Raw genomic sequence first — 14,020 nt, 5'->3', positions numbered from 1 at the left:
TGCTCTCAGTAATAACTGCTGGTAGCTCCGTCCGGACTCTTACGCAGAGCCGATTACCTTTAACTTTGAAATTGCAGAGGACTCCGTCCGGACTCCTACAGGAGCCGGGCTCCGCCTCCGACATCAACTGTTGCACGGCTCCCCCGGACTCCTACGGGAGCCGGGCTCCGTCTCCGACAACAACTGCAGCAGGCTCCGCCCGGACTCCTACGGGAGCCGGGCTCGCTCCGACATCAACACAGCTCCGCCCGGACTCCTACGGGAGCCGGGCTCCGCCTCCGACATCAACGCAGCTCCGCCCGGATCCTACGGGAGCCGGCTCCGCTCTCAGTATCAACTGCTGGTAAGCTCCATCCGGACCTCTTACGAGAGCCGAACTTCACCTTTAACTTTGATTGCAGAGGACTCCACCCGGACTCCTACGGGAGCCGGGCTCTGTCTCCGACAACAACTGCAGCATGGCTCCGCCCGGACTCCTACGGGGGTCGGGCTCCGCCTCCCGGCATCAACTGCTGCACGGCTCCGCCCGGACTACCTACTGGAGCCGGGCTCCGCCTCCGACATCAACACAGCTCCGCCCGGACTTTTACGGGAGTCAGGCTCCGCTCTCAGTATCAACTACTGGTAAGCTCCGTCCGGACTCTTACGAGAGCCGGACTTCACCTTTAACTTTGATTGCAGAGGACTCCGCCCGGACTCCTACGGGAGCCGAGCTCCGCCTCCGACATCAACTGCTGCACGGCTCCGCCCGGACTCCTACGGGAGCCGGGCTCCATCTCCGACATCAAATGCAGCACGGCTCCGCCCGGACTCCTACGAGAGCCGGGTTCCGCCGCAACTTCAGCTCTGAGAGGGTTTCACCCGGACTCCCATGGAAGTCAGACTCCACCCGACCTCAGCCGCCAGGAGGACCTCTCCCGGACCTCCACAGAGGCCGGGCTCCGACCGCTGTCGAGCTTCAATCAACAGATCCACACCCCTGGCAGGCCACCATAACGGCCGCGATCCTGCTCCACTTCCTGTGGCGGATTTCGCGCAGCCCCATCATTCCCTGACAGGCCGCAGTAACCATCGCAGCTCTGCTCCACTTCCTGTGGTGGATTTCGCACAGCTCCACTACTCCCTGGCAGGCCCACGATAACGGCCACGAACCTGCTCCACCTCCTGCGACGGATACCGGGTGATTTTTCCATCCGCTGGCAAGTCACGACAACGGACGCTGCTCCACCCCTCGTAACAGATTCCACGTGGCGAGCCACGGTGATGGCCACGATTCCACTCCACTACCACTCCAATGAATTCCCCCTGACTACGGGCGGCCCACGATCCGACGGTTACAGACGTCGCCATCGATCCGTTACCTCCTCCTCCTATAAAAAGGGGGATCCAGATACGTTATTTTCTAAGCTCATTTCTTATCTCCAAACTCTGCTAAATTCTCCGTTCGAGCACTCCATTCTTGTTGAGACAGAGAACTGACTTGAGCGTCGGAGGGTCTTGCCGGAGCAACCCCACCTCCGGTTTAGACTTCCCTTGCAGGTCCCGGCGGCGACCGCGGCTTCCCCGACTCCAGCTTCTCCGGCGCAAGCAAATTTTTGCACCAACAGGATTGGCGCTAGAGGAAGGGCGTGTGTCTTCGCAGCACCCTTGTTCTTAAAGGAGTGTTCAACGGAGCCGCCTCCGACCGTCTCTCCGTCACCCACTCCTAATCTCCCTCCACAAATCGACACTCGATGCCTCTGCACAGGGCATCCACCCGGCGGTCTACGGCCATCGCGGCCAGATCTCAGGCTCCGGCCTCCCCTCCAGTTTCTCAGCCTCCTCCTCCTCCCCCTCCGGTGACGGCGGTCGGTGCGGAGCAGTTTGACTTGCTGGCACAGCAGGTCAAAGGCCTCGTCGAAGCCATACAAGCAATGCAGTAGCAGCAACCACAGGCGTCGGCGTATCTGGAAGGGGCATCTCTGGAATGCCAGAACCCGGCGGTGGGGTGGGCCACCTGGGCCAGCCATCCCGTCCTTCCCGGGAAGGCAAATCCGAGGGTAGAGAGCCCTCAATCGGATCACGACTCCACCCCTGGAAGATCTCTGCCCCCGTTTTGCCAAAGGACCCTCGAGACTCGAAGTCGAGAGGATTTCCTGGACCGGAGGCTCCAGGAGATGAACCGACGGATTGAAGAACTCCGCCACGCGCCCCCCTCTTATGGTGAGGATATTTGCACTGACCCTCCCTTCTCCCAAATGATTATGCAGGAACCGATCCCGTCGAACTTCAAGCTTCCCCAGTTCGAAAGCTACGACGGGACATCGGACCCGGTTGATCATCTGGAGGCCTTCCGAATGATGATGCTGCTTCACGGCGCTCCTGACGCCATCTTGTGCCGGGCTTTCCCGTCTACTTTGAAGGGAGCAGCGAGGAACTGGTACTCGGCTCTGAAGTCGGGTACCATCTTTTCTTTTGATCAAATGAGCCACCAATTTGTGGCCCATTTTGTTAGCTGCCGGCATCCCCGGAAGGGTTCGGAGTCCCTCATCAACATCAAGCAGAGGGAAGGGGAGTCCATACGGGCCTACGTCAACCGCTTTAACATCGCGGTGTTGGAGGTCCGAAACTTGGACCAGTCAGTTGCCATGGCCGCCCTGAAAGGTGGCCTTCAGAAGAATGATCTTTTGTACTCCCTAGAGAAAAAGTACCCCAGGAATTTTGCCGATTTACTGGCTCGGGCTGAAGGATACGCCCGAGCGGAAGAAGCCTTCAAAATGAAGGACGAAGAGACAGCAAGGGAGCGTCAAGCGGGAGATTCGAGTAAGCCCGCAATTGAGAAAAGGCCAAAGGAAGCCCGGCCACATTCCTGATCCCCTCCTGGACATAAGCGCGCCCTTACTCCACCCCGGGCACGCAGGCAGAGAAGCCCGGACCGTAGGGTTCGACGGGGCTCCCCACCAGGGAGATTTCGCAACTATGCCCCCCTCAACGCCTCGAAGGCCCAAGTACTAATGGAGGTCAAGGAGCAGCTCCCTAGGTCAGAGAGGATGCGCACACATCCCAGGAAGCGCAACCCCAACAAGTTCTGCCTCTACCACTGCGACCACGGCCATGACACCGAAGATGCATCCAGCTCCAGGACGAGATCGAGGAGCTCATCCGACGAGGTTGACTCGACAGATTCATCCGTCGCAGGCCTGAGGGTAGAGGAGACCGGCCAAGAGCCCTCCCACTGCCTGAACCGCAGAAAAGGGAGGAGCAGCCCGGGGACCGGCCTCCCATCGGGACCATCGACTCCATCACCGGAGGACCTCAAGGAGGAGCGAGAAAACTGTAAATGTATCACTTACTATTTCGCCTTGAATCTACTTTTCTTTTTAGCTAACATGCCCCTTCCACCTAGCGTGGATGTATTATGACTGGATATGATCCCTCCAAAAATACAGCCATGTCAGGAACAGGAGGAAAACCTCATCCTGACATGAGCAAAGTCAAAGGCCCGGTTCTTTTAGACCGGATGGGGGGAGAGGCCTCACAACGCCCTAATGTGCCCCCACAGCCTTGTTAGGGACAGGAGGAAAACCTCGCCCTAACTTGAGCAAAGTCAAAGGCCCGGTTCTTTTAGACCGGATGGGGGGAGAGGCCTTACAACGCCCTAATGTGCCCCCATAGCCCTGTTGGGGACAGGAGGAAAACCTCACCCTAACTTGAGCAAAGTCAAAGGCCCGATTCTTTTAGACCGGATGGGGGAGAGGCCTTGCAACGCCCTAATGTGCCCCCACAGCCATGTCAGGAACAGGAGGAGAACCACGTCCTGACATGAGCGAAGTTGAAGGCCCGGTTCTTTTAGACCGGAGGGGGGAGAGGCCTTACAGTGCCCTAACGTGCCCCCACAAGCCAGGCTGGTAACGAGAGGAGAACCTCACGCCGGCTCGAGCAAAATGGAAGGTCCGAACTCCTACGGGAGCCGGGTTCCTACGCCAAGGAAGACTTCACCCGGACTCCTACGGGAGCCGGGTTCCTACGCCAAGGAAGACTTCACCCAGACTCCTACGGGAGCCGGGTTCTGCCGCCAAGGAAGGCTTCACCCAGACTCCTACGGGAGCCGGGTTCTGTCGCCAAGGAAGACTTCACCCGGACTCCTACGGGAGCCGGGTTCCTACGCCAAGGAAGACTTCGCCTGGACTCCTACGGAAGCCGGGCTCCGTCCGCCACTTCCGCAGCGAGGGTTAATAATGGTGGCGAAACTCGACCGCGTAACAAGGTCAGATGAAAGGAAAGAGCCCCCCCCCACGACAACATCTACGTCAAACAAGCCAAACGACAAGAAAGGTTCAACAGACGATAATATCAGTGCTACGCGTGGACGAGGTAACGCAAAACGCTCTTTTTTCCATTTCCGATATACGTACTCCAAGGCCAGGACGGCCAAGTAAAGAAGGACAAAACGACAAAAAGAAAAGTAACTACATGATAAGACATGAAGACAAAAGAGCTCTAAGGAGGCCCTGCACCCTCCGACCTAGGGTTATCTACCCCATCCCTCAACCAGGACTGCCTCAGGTTCTCTATTGCTTCTTCTAGTTCTTCCCTCTTCCGCAGCTCATTCTGGAGCGCCCGACGAAGTTGCTGGCTCTCAGCCTCCGCTTCTTGACGCCACTTCCGCAAAACTTCAGACTCCGCCTCTGCGTCTGCGACGGCCTTCCGCTCAAGTGCCAGTTGAATCTTCACTTATTGCAGCTCAGCTGTCTTCTCCCCGAGGGAGACAGAAATCCCTTCAACAGTGCCTCTCAGGGCTTGGAGCTCTTCGGAATCTTGGGCGGAAGTAAGCTGCGCCCTATGAGCCAGCTGCCTCTGGAGGCGAACGACCTCGTCGGCCGCCGTCCGAAATCTCCCTTTGTACTCTTCCACTTGCCGACGCCAGCTGGCCCACTGCACGTCGTGACTCATCTCGGCATCTTGAAGCTGCTTCTGGAGGTCGGAGACCTTCTGCGACCACTTCTGTTCATCATCAACCCGGGCCAAGAGCCGGGATGAGTTTTCTTCCAGATGGCCGATCTTCCTCTTCGCAGCTGATAGTTCCACCTTAAGGGCGCTGATCCTGGCTTCTTGAGCCCAAATTTGATCGCTGGTGCTCTTCTTGCATTCCTCGAGCTCCTTTGTGAAGTTTGCCTTCCTCCGACTGTAATCCATGATTGCCTTCACCTGGAGACTCCAAAAGTGGGCGGCCTCAGCGGCGGCTTCGGAATGGCCTTCTCTCGATTTGCAAAGCTCGCCTTCCGACTTCTTCAACTTCTTCGTCAGGTGAAGGACCTCTTTTCTCAACCGCTGGATTGTCGATTTTAGTGGGACCCCCAGGGGCAAGGGGAGTGCTTCAGCAGGACACTGCCATCGGAAGGTGCAAGCATCAAAGATCGACTCATTGCAAGAAGAAAAGCAGAAAGAAGAAGGAGGGGGAAGGAGAAGCCATCCACAATAAGAAATTCGACTTTATTGAATAATTTTGAAGACAAACAGAAAGGAAATATGGCGACAAAATAAGGGCACAAGATCAGAGGTCTCAGACCTCAGGGGTAGGAGGTGGAGAACTCGGCGCAGGGGGTGCGATTGCGGTGGTGGCGGATGAAGGGCCGGCCTTGTCTTCAGACTCCTCAAGAAAGCCGAGGTCGAGTTCAGAAAATTTGCTGGCCACCTTCTCTTGGCAGAGCTCGAACCCCTTGGTGAACGCCTCCTGACCGAACTGGACATTCAGGACCCTCATCTCCGCGGAGGCCTTGAATTCCTCCACCGTAAGGGCCCTGGCCTCCGAGACCAGAACCGGAGTTTGCTCGACCAAGTGGGCGACCTCGGCCTCCACCTTCCTCGCCGACTCCTCCAAGATCCGTCTCTCCTCTTCCCGGGCTTGTCTCTCCTCTTCCCGGGCTTGCCTCTCTGTTTCCAGGGCCTCCTGGAGGGCGACTACTTCGGTCGTCTTCGCTTGGAGGCGAGCAACCTCGGCTTGGTAGCATTCCTCCGCCTGAAGGAGGTCCCTCCTCATGCGGCTCGCCGCCCCGACATAGGCGAAGAGCTGGTGCCCAATCTGCAAGGACGGATAGAGAATTACGACAAAGGCCGAGTGACCGTGCAAATAAACATCCGCTTACCTCGAGGAAGGACCCCAAAGAGTCCCAAGCCCGCTGCTCGGGATCGGCGTGGTCGATCCTCTCCACGACGTCGGTCAGGATGCAGCCATCGAGCAGCCGCCTGATCAGGTCCTTGTCGTTGAAGGGGTTCTCTGATCCTCCCTCGGAGCAGACGGACTCGTCTGCAGCAGCTCGGTGGCTACTCGCCCTGCGAGCCATCGATTTCCTCCTCCTCCCCGCGGCGGGCACCTCCGTGGGGCGAACCCTCGGAGCGGGGGCCCCAGTCGGCGGGCTCCTCGAGGAAGCCCGAGGGGCCACTGGCTCGGCATCTGAAAGAATGTCGATGGCCGGGGCCGCCTGGACGGGCGTAGTCAAGCTCGTCTCCTCCGCCCTGGCCCTCTTCGCCAATCCGGAGGCCGTCGCGCCCTTTCTCTTCTGAGCTCTCATGCCTTTGGCGAGCATCCACGTCGCTTCGACGTCCATTGCTAAAAAAAAAAAAAAAAAAAAAAAAAAAGAAACGACACCGATCAGTTCAGAGTCAAAAAAAAAAAAAAAAAAAAGAAAAGAAAAGAAGAAGAGAGGAAGAGAGAAAAAGAAAGAAGAAAGAAAGAAAAAGAAAAGAGTGGGAAGGAAAAAGAAGTAAAGAGAAGAAGAAGAGGAAGGCAAGAAAAGAAAAGATAAGACAAGTACTCGCTGGATCCTGGGGGCTCAGGCCGATGTTGAAAAGAAGCTGCTCCCTCAGAAGATTAGGAAGAGAAGGAGCGGGATAGGTTAGAAGCTTCTGGGCGGCCTGGAGGTCGTCCTCCCCCAGGCTGGGAGCCCGGCGAACGGAATCCCTCAGAGAACCCCAAGGGGGCAGGCCCAGTTCCAAAGTCGGGCAGTGGACGAAGAGGTATTTCTCCTTCCAATTGTGAATCGAAGAAGGGGCGCCCTTCAGCAACCCCTTCTTACCGAACTGGGGGGAGAAGTACCACCAGTCCTTCGCCGAAGGATGGCGTTTGAAGGTATAAAAATGCCTAAACAAGGAGAGGGATGGCTGAACCTCGACTATGTGGCAGAGGGAGAGAAACCCTATCAGAAACCTAAAGGAGTTCGGGGCCACGGAAGCAAGAGAGATGTCCAAGAAGCGGAAGAAGGCAGCGACGAAGGCAGGAAGCGAAAGCCAGAGTCCGGCACGGAACGCTTCCTGATACAAACAGAAGCGACCGGGAGGAGGAGTGCAGGCTCGGTCGGAGGGACCAGGAAGCTCCAGATCGTACTTCGGAGGAATCCCATACTGGACCCTTACCAGAAGAAGCTCCTCCGAAGTCGACGAACATGGAATAACGCCCGGCGCAAAAATCGGGCGAGGCTCAGCCCCGAACGTGGGTTCATCCACAGGAAACTAGGGATTTGAAGCAGAAGAACTCTCGGAACTGCCGGGGGTAGAAGAGCCAGAGGACATTTTGAGTAGTTTTGAAGGGAGGATCTAAAGGACCCTAAACAGACAGACCGAAGGGAACGAGTGGCCGGAGGCTAACTCGGAGGGACGCACAGAAATGATGATGAGAGGAGAAGCCCCTAGGCGGTGAGAGGAAGGCTGGCACTAACCTATGTTGGTCTGAGGGACCTGGGGAACGAGAGACAGGAGGCACCTACGGCTCGAGAAGACACTCACTAGAGTAGGGCTCTCGAAGAGAAGACGGACACCAGCGAAAACTCAGAAATGGAGTGGGACGCTTGAAGGAGGGAGGACGGGTTTAAATAGACCCTGGGATCCGGTGCCATAATGATCGCGAATCCCCCAGGCCAGTCCGTATCTGACATGTGTCCCACTCCCCCTAGCAGACGGCTAAAAGCGGCTGACGGTTGGCAGGATCATAATTGCACCGTACCTAGGCCAGTGTACCTACAGGATTTTCGAAGCATCCCCTCGTACCGCTCCAATTCGAAAAGACTCCGGCACGCGCTCATTTAATGCCAAAATATCTGGAGGCGGCAGTGCGCAGGATTCGAAGAGACGGTTCTGGCTGTACCCATCTCTCTTTGTGTACTTCCTTCGCTTGAAATTCAAACTCAGAAGTAGGGGGACTAGTGTTGGGTATAAAATACCCACAGCCGAAACCCCCAGCGGAGTCGACGACGGAGCAGCACGGCTCCGCCCGGGCTCCTACGGGAGCCGGGCACCGCCTCTGACATCAACACAGCTCCGCCCGGACTCCTACGGGAGCCTGGCTCCGCTCTCAGTATCAACTGCTGGTAAGCTCCGTCCGGACTCTTACGAGAGCCGGACTTCACCTTTAACTTTGATTGCAGAGGACTCCGCCCGGACTCCTACGGGAGCCGGGCTCCGTCTCCGACAACAACTACAGCACGGCTCTGCCCGGACTCCTACGGGAGCCGGGCTCCGCCTCCGACATCAACACAGCTCCGCCCGGACTCCTACGGGAGCCGGGCTCCACCTTCGACATCAATGCAGCTCCGCCCGGACTCCTACGGGAGCCAGGCTCCGCTCTCAGTATCAACTACTGGTAAGCTCCGTCCGGACTCTTAAGAGAGCTGGACTTCACCTTTAACTTTGATTGCAGAGGACTCCGCCCGGACTCCTACAGGAGCCGGGCTCCGTCTCCGACAACAACTGCAGCACGGCTCCGCCCGGACTCCTACGGGGGCCGGGCTCCGCCTCCGGCATCAACTGCTGCACAGCTCCGCCCGGACTCCAACGGGAGCCGGGCTCCGCCTCCGACATCAACGCAGCTCCGCCCGAACTCCTACGGGAGCCAGGCTCCGCTCTCAGTATCAACTGCTGGTAAGCTCCATCCGGACTCTTACGAGAGCCGGACTTCACCTTTAACTTTGATTGCAGAGGACTCCACCCGGACTCCTACGGGAGCCGGGCTCCGTCTCCGACAACAACTGCAGCACGGCTCCGCCCGGACTCCTACGGGGGCCGGGCTCCGCCTCCGGCATCAACTGCTTCACGGCTCCGCCCGGACTACTACGGGAGCCGGGCTCCGCCTCCGACATCAACACAGCTCCGCCCGAACTCCTACGGGAGCCAGGCTCCGCTCTCAGTATCAACTGCTGGTAAGCTCCGTCCAGACTCTTACGAGAGCCAGACTTCACCTTTAACTTTGATTGCAGAGGACTCCGCCCGGACTCCTACGGGAGCCGGGCTCCGCCTCTGGCATCAACTGCTGCACGGCTCCGCCAGGACTACTACGGGAGCCGGGCTCCGCCTCCGACATCAACACAGCTCCGCCCGAACTCCTACGGGAGCCAGGCTCCGCTCTCAGTATCAACTGCTGGTAAGCTCCGTCCGGACTCTTACGAGAGCCAGACTTCACCTTTAACTTTGATTGTAGAGGACTCCGCCCGGACTCCTACGGGAGCCAGGCTCCGCCTCCGACATCAACTGCTGCACGGCTCCGCCCGGACTCCTACGGGAGCCGGGCTCCGTCTCCGACAACAACTGCAGCACGGCTCCGCCCGGACACCTACGGGAGCCGGGCTCCACCTCCGACATCAACACAGCTCCGCCCGGACTCCTACGGGAGCCGGGCTCCGCCTCCGACATCAACGCAGCTCCGCCCGGACTCCTACGGAAGCCAGGCTCCGCTCTCAGTATCAACTGCTGGTAAGCTCCATCTGGACTCTTACGAGAGCCGGACTTCACCTTTAACTTTCATTGCAGAGGACTCCGCCCGGACTCCTACGGGAGCCGGGCTCCATCTCCGACAACAACTGCAGCACGGCTCCGCCCGGACTCCTACGGGGGCCGGGCTCCGCCTCCGGCATCAACTGCTGCACGGCTCCGCCCGGACTACTACGGGAGCCGGGCTCCGCCTCCAACATCAACACAGCTCCGCCCGGACTCCTACGGGAGCCAGGCTCCGCTCTCAGTATCAACTGCTGGTAAGCTCCGTCCGGACTCTTACGAGAGCCGGACTTCACCTTTAACTTTGATTGCAGAGGACTCCGCCCGGACTCCTACGGGAGCCGGGCTCCGCCTCCGACATCAACTGCTGCATGGCTCCGCCCGGACTCCTACGGGAGCCGGGCTCCGTCTCCGACATCAACTGCAGCACGGCTCCGCCCGGACTCCTACGAGAGCCGGGTTCCGCCTGCAACTTCAGCTCTGAGAGGGTTTCGCCCGGACTCCCACGGAAGTCAGACTCCACCCACGACCTCAGCCGCCAGGAGGACCTCTCCCGGACCTCCACAGAGGCCGGCCTCCGACCGCTGCCGAGCTTCAATCAACAGATCCGCACCCCCTGGCAGGCCACCATAACGGCCGCGATCCTGCTCCACTTCCTGTGGCGGATTCCGTGCAGCCCCATCATTCCCTGACAGGCCGCAGTAACCATCGCAGCTCTGCTCCACTTCTTGTGGCGGATTCCGCACAGCTCCACTACTCCCTGGCAGGCCACCATAACGGCCACGAACCTGCTCCACCTCCTGCGATGGATACCGGGCGATTTTCCCATCCGCTGGCAAGTCACGACAACGGACGCTGCTCCACCCCTCGTAACAGATTCCACGTGGCGAGCCGCGGTGATGGCCACGATTCCACTCCACTACCACTCGCAATGAATTCCCTCTGACTACGGGCGGCCCACGATCGGACGGTTACAGATGTCGCCATCAATCCGTTACCTCCTCCTATAAAAAGGGGGATCCAGATATGTTATTTTCTAAGCTCATTTCTTATCTCCAAACTCTGCTAAATTCTCCGTTCGAGTACTCCATTCTTGTTGAGGCAGAGAACTGACTTGAGTGTCGGAGGGTCTTGCCGGAGCAACCCTACCTCCGGTTTAGACTTCCCTTGCAGGTCCCGACGGCGACCGCGGCTTCCCTGACTCCAGCTTCTCCGGTGCAAGCAAATTTTTGCACCAACAATTACAAAGTATTTGAAGGGGTTACTAATGATTTTTACTTGAAAAAGACTTATTGTATTTTAGGGGCAAAATCATAATTTCATCAAATCCTAATTTGAAAGCATCAAGTGCTAGAACAAAAGATTTGTGATCCATTGGAGAAAATTTTATAGTTTTTAGACTTGTATTTTGAAAGATATTCATGTTTGTAAATTTGAGTCGACCCCATGAGTCGACTCATGGCACAAAGGGCTGATTGGCACGCAGAATTTTTTGGCTGGCACAGTTTGTGAGTCGACCCCATGGGTCGACCCCCAGGCATGAGTCGACCTTTGCTATTTTTAGGCCAAAATTACAGAATCATTATTTTCTGTTATTTTCCACAAAGGTCGACCCCATGAGTTGACCCATGAGCATGAGTCGACCCATGAGTCGACCCCTGTGACGGAAAAGTTTCGCAACGGCTAGTTTTTAACTCATTTTAAGTGTATTTAATGCTCATTTAATGTGGTCTAACGACTCTATTTCAGCTCAGATTACTCTCCACCATTCTTTAAAGTTATAAAAAGGACAAAAAGGTGGGAATCATGAATAAGAGGGATTTTTAAAAAGAGAATTTCAAGCATACTTTTCAGCCCTAAGCAAGAGCCCACTCAAAGCATTCAAGAAGCTTTTAATTCAAGCTCACCAACTCCTCAAGTGCTCATTCAAGTCTCCAACCACCTTGAGAAAATCAGAAAGAGGGTTCTTTTATTTGAGTAAAGTATATTTAAAGCCTCATTCACTCATTAAAAGAGCTTCTTGTGTATTTTCTGTGCTATTAATTGTAATACTCCTTTTGAGTTATTATTTTTGTTTTGGAATGGTTTCAAAATGTGGGAAGATTGATCCGAACCTTGAATCAGATTGTATTGGGTCGGCTTGTACCCAAAAAATAAGTGAACTAGCTTGGGATAGCTAGAGTCGGAGTTTCCAACGAGTGTATTCAGATTGAATACAAGTTAGTGGATTGAAATTCTCAAGTAGGAGCTTGGGGAGTGGATGTAGATGCACGGTTGGCACCGAACCACTATAAATCTTCTTGTTTGTGTTGTGCCTAATTGCTCTTCTTTAGAACTTCTTTATTCTCTTGCATTCTTGCATTTAACCATTAGCCTTGAATCAACTATACTCTCCTTATTTATTTAGCTATTGTTAAATAATTTTCATAAGATATTAGTTAAGGTTAAAATTTTTAGAAACCCAATTCACCCCCCCCTCTTGGGTTGCATAGCTGGGCAACAAACTACAAAAGCTCCTTTTATAGGCATGTAAAGAGGTGGGGTGAAGAGTCCAAGAGATCATGGACTCTTACAAGATGTCGCCTCCCTTCATAATTTTACATCCCAAAATATGACAAAAAAATATGGGATACCTCTTTCCATATTTTTTTTATGATAAATCAATTCTCCAACTAATTTTTCATAAAAAATATCCTCAAAATATCACACATATAAGGAGAAAAAAATAAGTTGGCATGGAAAGGTTGATTTGGAAAAGAATAGATTCTCTTGATAAGGAATATTTTGAAATCCAATTTCAAAATCTTTCTTTTATCAAAACTAAATTAGATTTGGTTGTGAGATAGAGAGAGAGAAGAACACTTTGGTGTGAAAAAATCTCATGCAAAAACTATTTGTATATGGAGATAGATGGCATGCAAAGTGGGTTGGCGCAAGAGAGAAGAGTCCTATCCAATAAGGACTCTTAATTTTCTTATTTGAATCCAAACTAAATCACATCTGGTTTAGCCCAAATAAAATATATAAAACTCAATCTAATTAGGTTCATAAATTCTTAATCAAATTCTAATCAAATTAAAAATTGATTGAATCAAAGTTCTGATCAAATCAGGGACTATTCTCCCTTAGCGATTAGGTCATCTCATAACCTGATCGGATCAAATCTAATTGAATCTAATTCAATTAGATTTTATTAATCATCTTTGCTCAATTAAATTAAGTTAATTAATAATTTAATTACTAATTAATCTTTCATTAATCCACTAACACTTGGTGAATTAATTTATTATATTTTTGTATAACGTTAACCATCAATCGAATTGATGATTAAGTCTTTGAACGATTCTCAATCGTTGATCAGCCACATGATCAGTTAGAAACTTCTTTTGAGTGTGACCTCACAGGCTCGAACTTAAGTCAGTAGCATAAGAATAACTTTTTAAACTAATCAATGTAACTATCTAGCAATGATGATCCAACGTCCGGATAGATCGAATGAAGGTGAAGCAACATTCAAGAACCTATTGGCGTATAGTTACCGTATAATTCATCCCTTTGATCTTAACACTCGAAGATGACCTAAAATTTAACTGTCAATCCTAGATAAATCATCCACATTATATTTCAATCTTTTTCAAATCCATCATATGGATTTTTCGGACCTAAATTTTGCTAAATTAAAATACATTGATACATTAACTCCTATTAATTCGGAGGGGTCAATCCCATCTTGATTCACACACCAACTTAACAAGTACTTGACTGTATCCAGAAATCTTTCATTACTGAATTAGAAACTCAGTTAGTCTGATACCAAAATACAGTGAGTTGCTTGTAAGTCACTGTAGTGATCTCAGGTCGGAGGGACACTTATATCCATACCCTTCACGAGCTACCCCTGACAGTAGAGTGCTCTGCAGTTAGTCACGTTTAATGATGATGTACTCCTACATCTCACCTATATGCCATATCAATATCATTATACCATTTGATTACGAGGACAATCAATGCATATGACACACAATGACCTACACTTGAAATCGCTGTCGTCTTAGTAATAGAGTATCGTTTAGTCATGAACCAATTTAAAGACTATGCGATAAATCTTTCTTTATCGATCAAAGTAGTCCTAAAGACTTCATCACAATTCATTAAAAGATATAATTTTATGATAAAAAATATCAAATAATTTTTATTATTTATCAATTTATATACAATTATAATTAGCACAATCATCAAACGATTGACTTTAGGATACATTTCCCAATAAAAGATTATT

The sequence above is a fragment of the Elaeis guineensis genome, chromosome 16, assembly GCF_000442705.2.
Source record: "Elaeis guineensis isolate ETL-2024a chromosome 16, EG11, whole genome shotgun sequence".
Taxonomy (NCBI): Eukaryota; Viridiplantae; Streptophyta; class Magnoliopsida; order Arecales; family Arecaceae; genus Elaeis; species Elaeis guineensis.
This window is presented reverse-complemented; position numbering follows the sequence as displayed.